Source organism: Tenrec ecaudatus, chromosome 11, assembly GCF_050624435.1.
Source record: "Tenrec ecaudatus isolate mTenEca1 chromosome 11, mTenEca1.hap1, whole genome shotgun sequence".
Lineage (NCBI taxonomy): Eukaryota > Metazoa > Chordata > Mammalia > Afrosoricida > Tenrecidae > Tenrec > Tenrec ecaudatus.
The window spans coordinates 12,577,148-12,586,159 of record NC_134540.1 but is presented as its reverse complement, the minus strand read 5'-3'; positions in this window follow the sequence as shown (position 1 = coordinate 12,586,159).

Here is a 9,012-nt window from a genome sequence, read left to right as displayed (position 1 = left end):
TAAAGATAAGAAAAAAATCATGGTTAACTATGCAGTGTAGAGAGACAATTAACAAAATGTGCATCTTAAAGGTTGTGTGTCAAAATGGTGGCGATTACTTTCTGTGAAAATGATCTTATCCATTTGTGAATAGATTTCAGAAAGAAATGCTTTACTTCATTGGAACTTTTGTGATGTAAAAAAAGTCACGCGGAGAGCAAATGTTTTGAGAATGATGAGGGCAATGAATTACAAACGTGCTTTACACAATTGATGTCTGTATGGATTGTGATAAGAGTTGTATGAACCCCTAATAGCATGATTTTTTTGTTTTGTTTTTTGGAGGGAGCGCCTGGATGTGAACCAGGGACTAATAAAATGATTGAAAAAAAGTCATGCAAGATAGTTATTAAATATGATTAAGAAGCTCTATCATGTCAATCTGGGGAAGAAGATGATTATATTCTCTCTTTTTTCTTAGGGCAAAGTTAGTTCTTTGAAATACTGAAAAAGAATCGATGCATTTGAATTTTGGTGTTGGCAAAGAATACTGAGGACTCTCTGGTCTACCAGAAGAATGAATGAACCTGTCTTGGAAGAAATACAACCAGAATGCTTCTTCTTTGGATGCCATGTCTTTGTCTCACGTACATTTGACACGCTATCCAGAAGGACGAGTCCCCGGAGAAGGACATCATGCTTGGGGGAGGGTCAGTGAAATAGAGGAAGACCTTCAGTGGGAAGGGCTGACATCGTGGCCACAACAATGGACTCAACATAGCAATGACTGTGAGGAAGATGTGGAATTGGCAGCATTTCATTCTGCAGCAGATAGGCTTGCTGTGTGCTGGAGCCTACTCAAAAAGCTCCTATCAACAACAATTTCTGTAAGTAAGTAAAAGTCATAATACGGGAATACAGCATATGAAATAAGAACCTTGTACAAGGATATTTTTTTTAATTCACCTCGTGGAATCCTGTGGGAAGATGAGGCTTTCTACTTCCATTAAAAAAAAATTACAGGCTCAAAAACCCACAGGAAGAGTTCTACCCTGTCCTACAGGATTGCTGCTATGACTCGGAAGGGACTCCATGGCAGTGGGCTTGTTATTGAACCCTTGATGTTCAGTGCACTATTATCTACTACCAGAAAATGAGGCAGATTGCTGCTCAGAAATAACAAAGGAGCTCTGAAAGGGGCCAGACTGAGACGTGACCTGTGTTAGGCATTTTAAAAGACAATAAAGTAATTTGGGGTACTAGTTGGTTGATGGTACAAGAATCATCGATAGATCTTTTGCACTTCTAAAGTGTTATGTATCTATGTTCCCATGAGAGAATAACTGAGGTGAATTGAAGTATTACTCTCAAATGATTTCTTCCAGAAACTTGATGATATCTTACTCTTCAACATAATCCACTTCTCCTTCCCCATTATTCTTCACCAAACTTATTCTGAAATTGGTAAACTTACTGAAAGAAAAAAAACAACCTTCTGTGGAAAGATGTGTGAATGATTCTGGACGTGAGAACTGTCATAATGAAGGAAAGCAGTGTGCCTGCACTCACATTCTCTGCCCTGCCGAAGTTAAACCGAAGCTTGAGCGAAAACAAAACAAATCCTCCAGACGGGTAGGAATAAAGGCCTTCGGTGATCATTATGTTGTTGGGCGCCACGGAGTCGGGTCTGACTCATAGCGACAACAAAATGAAACATGGCCCGGTCCTGTGCCATCCTTACAATTGTTCTTATGTTTGAGCCCATTGCTGCAACCACTCTGTGAACCCATTTTGCTGAGGGTCCCCCTCTTGTTCCCTACCCCCTCCATTTTACCAAGCAGGATGTCCTTCTCCAGGGACGGGCCTCTACCAATTACATGGAGAATGAAGGACGACGTCTCTCCATCCTTGCCTATACTGGAACATGCTGGCCTTACTTCTTCCAAGACGGATTTGCTAGTTCTTCTCCAGCACCGCAATTCAATGCGCAATCGATTCTCCAGTCTTCCTTATTCAGTATGGAACTTTCACACGCACCTAAGAGGCAACTGACAATCCCACGGCTTGGGTCAGGCGCCCTTTAGTCTTCAAAGTAACCTCCTCGCTTTTCAACATTTGAAGAGGTCCACGCAGCAGATTTACTTGACGCAATGTGTCACGTATCTCTTGACTGCTGCTTCCACAAGTTGTGAATCCAAATCAGGTGAAATCCTTGACTACGTCAATCTTTTCTCCATTTATGTTGATGTTACCTATTGGCCCAGTTGTGAGGATGTTGGTCTTCTTCACATTGAGTTGTAATCCATATTGAAGGCTGCAATACTTGACTTTCATCAGCAAGTATGTCAAGTCTTCCTCAGTTTAGTAAGCAAGATTGTGTCACCTGCATATCGCAGGTTGTTAAGAAGCTTCCTCCAATCCTGATGCCACATTCTTCTCCCTATAAGCCAACTTCTCTGATTATTTGCTCAGCACACAGATTGAGTAATATGAGAGTATACAACCCTGTCACACACCTTTCTTGATCTTAATCCATGAAGTAGTCCCTTGTTCTGCTCACACAACTGCCTCTTGATCTACGTACAGGTTCCCCGTGAGCAATGAAGTATTCTGGAATGCCCATTCTTCTCAAGGTTATCCATAGTTTGCTATGACCTACACACAGTTGAATACCTTTGCATAGTCAATGGAACACAAGTAAACATTTTTCTGGTATTCTCTGCGTTCAGCTAAGATCTATCTGACATCAGCCATGATTTACTTTGTTTCACTCTCTCCTCTGAAGCCTGGGAACCTCTGGCAGGTCCCCGTCCATGTACTGTTGCAATGGTTGTTGTATGATCTTCAGCAAAATCTTACATGCATGTATTATTAATGATATTGTTCTCTAACTTGAGCATTCTGTTGGGTCACTGCTCTTTGGAATGGGTACAAATATGGATCTCTTCCAGTCAGTTGGCCAAGTTGTTCTCTTTTGCCATAGAAGAATGAATGCTTCCAGTGCTTCCTCAGCTTGTTGAAACATTTCAATTGGTATTCCATCAATGCCTGGAGCCTAATTTTTGCCTAATACTTTTCAGTGCAGCTTCAGCACCATTGATTCTTGTGCCGCCTCCTGAAGTGGTAGAATGTTGACTAGTTCTGTTTGGTGCAGTGGCTCGGCTTATTTTTCTTATCTTCTTTTGATGGTTCCAGCATCATTCAATACTTGGCCCATAGAATCTTTTGATAGTGCAACTCAAGGCTTCTTTTTTTTTTTCTCGAGTTCTTTCCATTTAAAGTATCCTGAGTGTTTTCTTCCTTTTAGTTTTTCTAGTTCTAGGTCTTTGCACATCATACCAGGAGTACAGTAAATATAGCAAAGAGGAAGGTCGCTTCACCAGCAGTAGATATTTGATAAATGCTTATGCATATGTATCATTTTAAAAATTAAACGATACCAGTTTTCCCTGGTGTATTATCCCTGACACACTGCTTCTTATTATTTCCCTACACTCAGCTTCACCAGCTTCCACAGAGATAGCCTATTCTTCCACTTACAAAAGTCTCACTCATTTCCTCTCCAAACACCTTCCTCACAGTGAGGGCTCTCCATTACCACCCTCCTTTTGTGTCTCTCTAATTCCATCCCTGCCTGCCTTCATGAAGCTTCCCTTCACTTAAATTTCTTTTATCATTTAATTAAACATTTTTAAAATTTATTTTTTATCATTTTATTGGGGGGCTCTTACAAATCTTATGACAAGCCATCATTCAATTGTAATCAGCACACTTGTACATATGTTGCCATCAACATTTCCAAATCATTTTCTTTCTACTTGAACCCTTGGTATCAGCTCTTCTTTTTTCCCTATCCTCCTTGACCCTCCCACATGAATTCTTGAACAATTATATATTGCTGTTGTTTCGTGTCTTACACTGTCAATTGTCTCCCTTTACCCACATTTTTGTTATTCATAATTCTGGGGGTGGGCTATCTATCCAACTCTGTGATAGGCTCCCCATTTCCCCCTCCCCTCTACTCTCACGATATCACCACACCCACTACTGTTCCTGAGTGTTTTATCTGCCTGAATTCCATGTGTTGAGAGCTTTATCTGTACCAATGTGTGCACTCTGGTCTAGCAAAATTTGTAAGGTAGAACTGAGTCATGGTAGTGTGTGTGTGTGGGGGTGTTGAAGGATTCAGGAACTAGAGGAATGATGTGTGTTTCATTGGTGCTATACTGCACCCTGGTCTAATTGTCTCTTCCTTGTTACACCTCTGTAGGGAGATGTCCAATTATCTACAGATGGGCTTTAGGACTCCACTCCACCCCGCCTCATTCACATTGACATAATTGTTTGCTTTGATCTTTTGATATCTGATCCTTCCAACAGCTCATGATCATGCAGGCTAGTGTGCTTCTTCCATATGGATTTATTTGTGTCCCTGCTGGATGACTGCTTGTTTAACTTCAAGCTTTTAAGACCCCAGATGCTATATCTTTTGATAGCTGGGCACCATCCGCTTTCTTCACCACATTTGCTTATGCACCCGTTTTGTCTTCAGTGATCCTGTCAGTAAAGTGAGTATCAAAGAGTGCCAGGTTATTAGAACAAAGTGTTCTTATGTTTAGGGAGGCCTTGAGTGGAGGCCCAAACAAAGTCCATCTGCTATCTTAATACTTAAAATGTAAATATATGTACATTGGTCTCTGTCCCTCTCATTATAAATGAAGATATTTACATTTGTACATGCCTATAGCTATATCTCTGTAAATAGCTTTTGCCTGCTTCTTCTTTCTTCTATTTCCTATCACCTTCCTCCTGTCCTACCATCATGCTCACCATCCGCTCAGTTCTCAGTAATTCCTCTTGGATACATTGCCCTTGATCAAACCCCACAAGGGCTCCTCACCATCATTTTTGATCTCTTGTTTGTCCCTCATCCCTCGCTCCCCTTCCCTGCCCCGTCCTCTCCCATGTCCCCCTGGGATCACCAGTCCCTTGTTTCCTCCTCCGGATTGTGTGTTCTGCCTACCTTAAATAGATAGACATTAAATTTCTTAATCCCCAATTGTTTCGCCCCTTTTGTAGTGGATCCTGCTGATGACAAAAAAAAAAAAAACCAGAAAAAACAGAAAAGGGAAACTTAGCTTCATTCCAGTTGGAATTCCATGCATTCCCTCCATTTTCTTCACATATCAATCTATTGAAAACCTTGCATTTCAATTCATTCATAGCGCTTGAGACTTAAACTTATTGAATCTAATGATTAAAAAATTCAGCCAATATCTCTATGACTACTGCCCCCTTTCTCTCCCATCTTAAGCACCTCCTGCACAGAGGGCTTTCTCATTCTACTTCCCCGTCTCTGACTTGCAATCGTGTATCTCTCCTTCCTGTGGTTTTCCCGTCATTGCCTCAGATATGCCTTTCTCTTCACTTCAGCTAGGTCTATTCTGCTAAATACCTGAATTTTAATTTGTTGTACTTTTTCTTAAAATTACTATGCTTTTAAAAATTTCTGAATGTTCTATATTGAACTTTACAAATCTACCCCTGTTAAACAAAGGGTTTTGTTGTTTTAGAGTTTGGATCTGTCCTTTTGTGTCTTAATTGATTCCATGTAAATATACGCTACATCTGCTTTCAAATGTTTAAGGCTCAGATTTTCTCTTCATTGTGTTTACTGACTTCTACTGATTATAGGTTGTTTCTTGGTGTAGCAGAAAGCCTCATCTTCGTCATCTTCTAGGAGCACCTGGCAGGTGCAGGGAGCAGCCCACTACACCACTAGGTGTAATGAAAATTCAAATTCTCTCTTTGCTTGGTTAGCAGACTTAAGTTCCGATTTCTCAGGGAAGTTTTTCTATACACCCAAGCTTAGAGAGGATAAACGTTCTTTCATTAATCTTTGCCAGTGGCTGAGAGTTTTGTTTTGTTTTCTTCTTCCTGGCCCACCTCTCTCACATGTGGGCTGATACTGGATAATGAGAAGTCTTCCAATCTAGGCTGCATCATCAGATCAATTATCCTTTTATGAAGATTCAAGGTCTGGTTTTCTGGTTTAAATGCTCAGGTTATTGATGCCGCCCCATTTCTGAGGGCCACCATAGTATCAGCTCTACACTTACTGCCCGGTTTTCAGTCCCCTCTTAGTTTACTGTCCCTGGGGATTATTATTTCGCCCCACCTGACTTCCTTCTGCTGAAAGATCAGTCTTGGCATTTAAAAAAATTGTCATTTTACCAATGCAAGGGATTGTAAGTCATCTTAATCAGCCATACTATCAGAAATAGAGGTCATTACCAATAAAACTAGAGAATCTACGACTCTGATCCTCTATGGTTGTTTCTGCCCAGCAGTGGTGACTGGGCCGACAAGCCAAGGTTATAGGCATTTAAAAATCACGTTTTATAGTATCAAGTCCATATCTATATCCATATAACTATAGCCAGGTCTAGATGCCAATCCACTAGAAAGGTCTTTAGAAGGCTGGGTTCCTGCTGTTCCTGTAGAAGGAAGCCGGATACCACTGTAGTTTAGAGTATGAGTGTGGGCATTATCTAATGCCCAGATTTAGTCCTAGCTCTGCCACTGAACTCCTGCTAGCCACAAGGTCAACAGTTCGAAACCATCAGCCGCTCCTAAGGAGAAAGACAAGACTTGCTACTCCTGTAAAGACTTACAGTCTCCCAAACCCAAAGGGGCAGTTCTACTATGTCCTGTAGGGTCACTGCGAGTTGGTAATGACTTGATGGATGTGAGTTTGGTTTCACATGATCGTAATAAGGACTAAATGAGATACTTTGTATAAAGCTCTCGTGTAGTGCTTAGTACATAGTAATTGCTATCAACTTATTATTAGGAGCCTTGGGGGTATAGTGGGTTTCCTTTTGGGCTAACTTCAAGGTCAGTAGTTTGAAATCACCAGCTACTCTGTGGCAGAAAGATGAGGCTTTCTACTCCCATAAAGAGTTATGATCTGGGAAACCCAGAGGGGCAATTCTACTCTGTCTTATCGTGTCCTCTGAGTTGGAATCAACCTGATGGAAGTGAGTTTGTGTTTAATTAATTAATTAATTAATTAACTTGTTTATTGAATCTTTTTAGTGTCTGAGTCTCTCCCTTTGAGGGTTAACAGCATTTAAGGTCAGCAGGTTCTCATTTTTAGAGCCCATTTTTCTGATTTGCCTCCCTGTTTTTCTATTCTCCAGGGTAAGCAGTGTAAAAGAATGAGGAGGCCAAGGTCTTGGAGCTCAGAAGCGATGGGCTGGAATGCCCTGCTGTTGGCTGTTGGCTGTGGACAGGGGCTAGCCTCTCCCAGTCTTGTTTTCGTTTGCTGTAGAGGATTTGTAGTTCACAAATGGATAACTGTGCAGAGAGTTGAGCATAACACACATTCCGGCAACCTACCGCCATTTACGTTTTCACTAAAACAGAAGGCAAGAGCAAAAGGACTGTGGACTCCTTGAAAGTGGGGCTGTGCAGACATTCCTGCAGGTCCTTATTTACCACGGGCCCGAGCAGCGCATGCGTGACAAGAAGGAAGGAGACATGAGACAAGAATGCAGTCTAGTAGGAAACAGAGGTGAGCCTGCAGGAAACAACTCCACGGGTGGTTCTAGGAAGCCAGGAGCCCAAGTGTTTATGGCTTAGAGGTAATTAGTGTGTGTGAGTGCGTGCGTGCGTGTGTGCATGTGTGTGTGTGTGTGCATGAATGGGTACATTGTCTCCATGTTTTATCTCTTTCCATAGTGCCCAGGACAGGCTCCACGGGAAGGACCTCAATTATGGGGACTGAAGAACAGGCTCAAGGTTCGGCCTGGTGGAGGGTGGAGAGACACAGAGGAAAGCTGAGTCACTGTCACTGCTCTGCTGCTGATGAGACAGGGTCTGCCTGGGTCTGCCAGTGGAGACCTGCCTTGACCATCTTCCTCCTTTGCATGAGAATGCTGACCTTCACTTTTCCATTTCAGTGGGGAAAGGTTCAAAAGAATTAAGGAGACCTAACACAAACTTTTCCTTCTCAATTGCCCCCCCCCCCAATTAGTTGACTCAGTGGTAAAACAAACAAACAAATTTCAAGCTGGTTCCCTGTTGAGTCAACTCCAGCTCATGACTCATGGAAACTCCTTGGGTACCAGAACAGAACTGTACGCCATAGACTCCCCCCCTCCCCATGGCTGGTTTTTCAGAAGCAGATCATCAGAGCTTTCTTCTGGGGTACCTCAGGCCTCCATTCTCTTAGGTTCCAGCCCCACTGTGTTAACCATTCACACCCCCAGGGACTTGTAGAGGGAACCGTTTACTTAAGGGAGGGCAAAATCAGGTGGACGTTGACTTGGAGCTATGTAACTTACCACACTTTTGGGGTTGCTCCCCTTATCTGTCCACCTTTGCCATATCTGCATGCATCTAACTTCTTTTCCATGTTGCTTTCTCTTCTTCAGGAGACCTGGTAGCACAGTGGATTCCGTGTTGGGCTGCTAATCTCAAGGCTGAAGATTCAAATCAGCGGGAGAGAGATGAAGTTCCCTGCTTCCATAAAGATTTAAGCTAAAAACCAAAACTTGCCGCCGTTGACCTTATTAGTCAATCCTGAGTCACAGAGACCCCTTGTGGGTTTCTGAGACTGTACCTGTTGATGGGGTCAAAAGCCCGGTCTTTCTCCCAGGAGCTGCTGCTGGTTTTAAACTGCTGACCATGAAGTCTGAAGCCCAATGCACAACCATTGCATATGCATAACTCAGATTTATAGTCTTGGAAATCTAAAGGGGAAGTTTTCCTCTGTCCTCGTGGGGATGCTATGAATCAGAATCTGCCTGATATCAGTGAGTGGGTCCTCTTCTTCAAAACAGCTGTAATGGACCAAATGCTAACTCTGCCTGGTGCTTTGCATTTTCATTGATCGCCACATCAAGGCACTAGCATACCTATTTTTATAGCTGGAAAGTGACCAAAAAGAATTAAAAAAATCACTGCCATGGGGGTCCCACTCATAATAACTCTATAGGACAGAATAGAGCTGCTCTGCAAATGTTTATC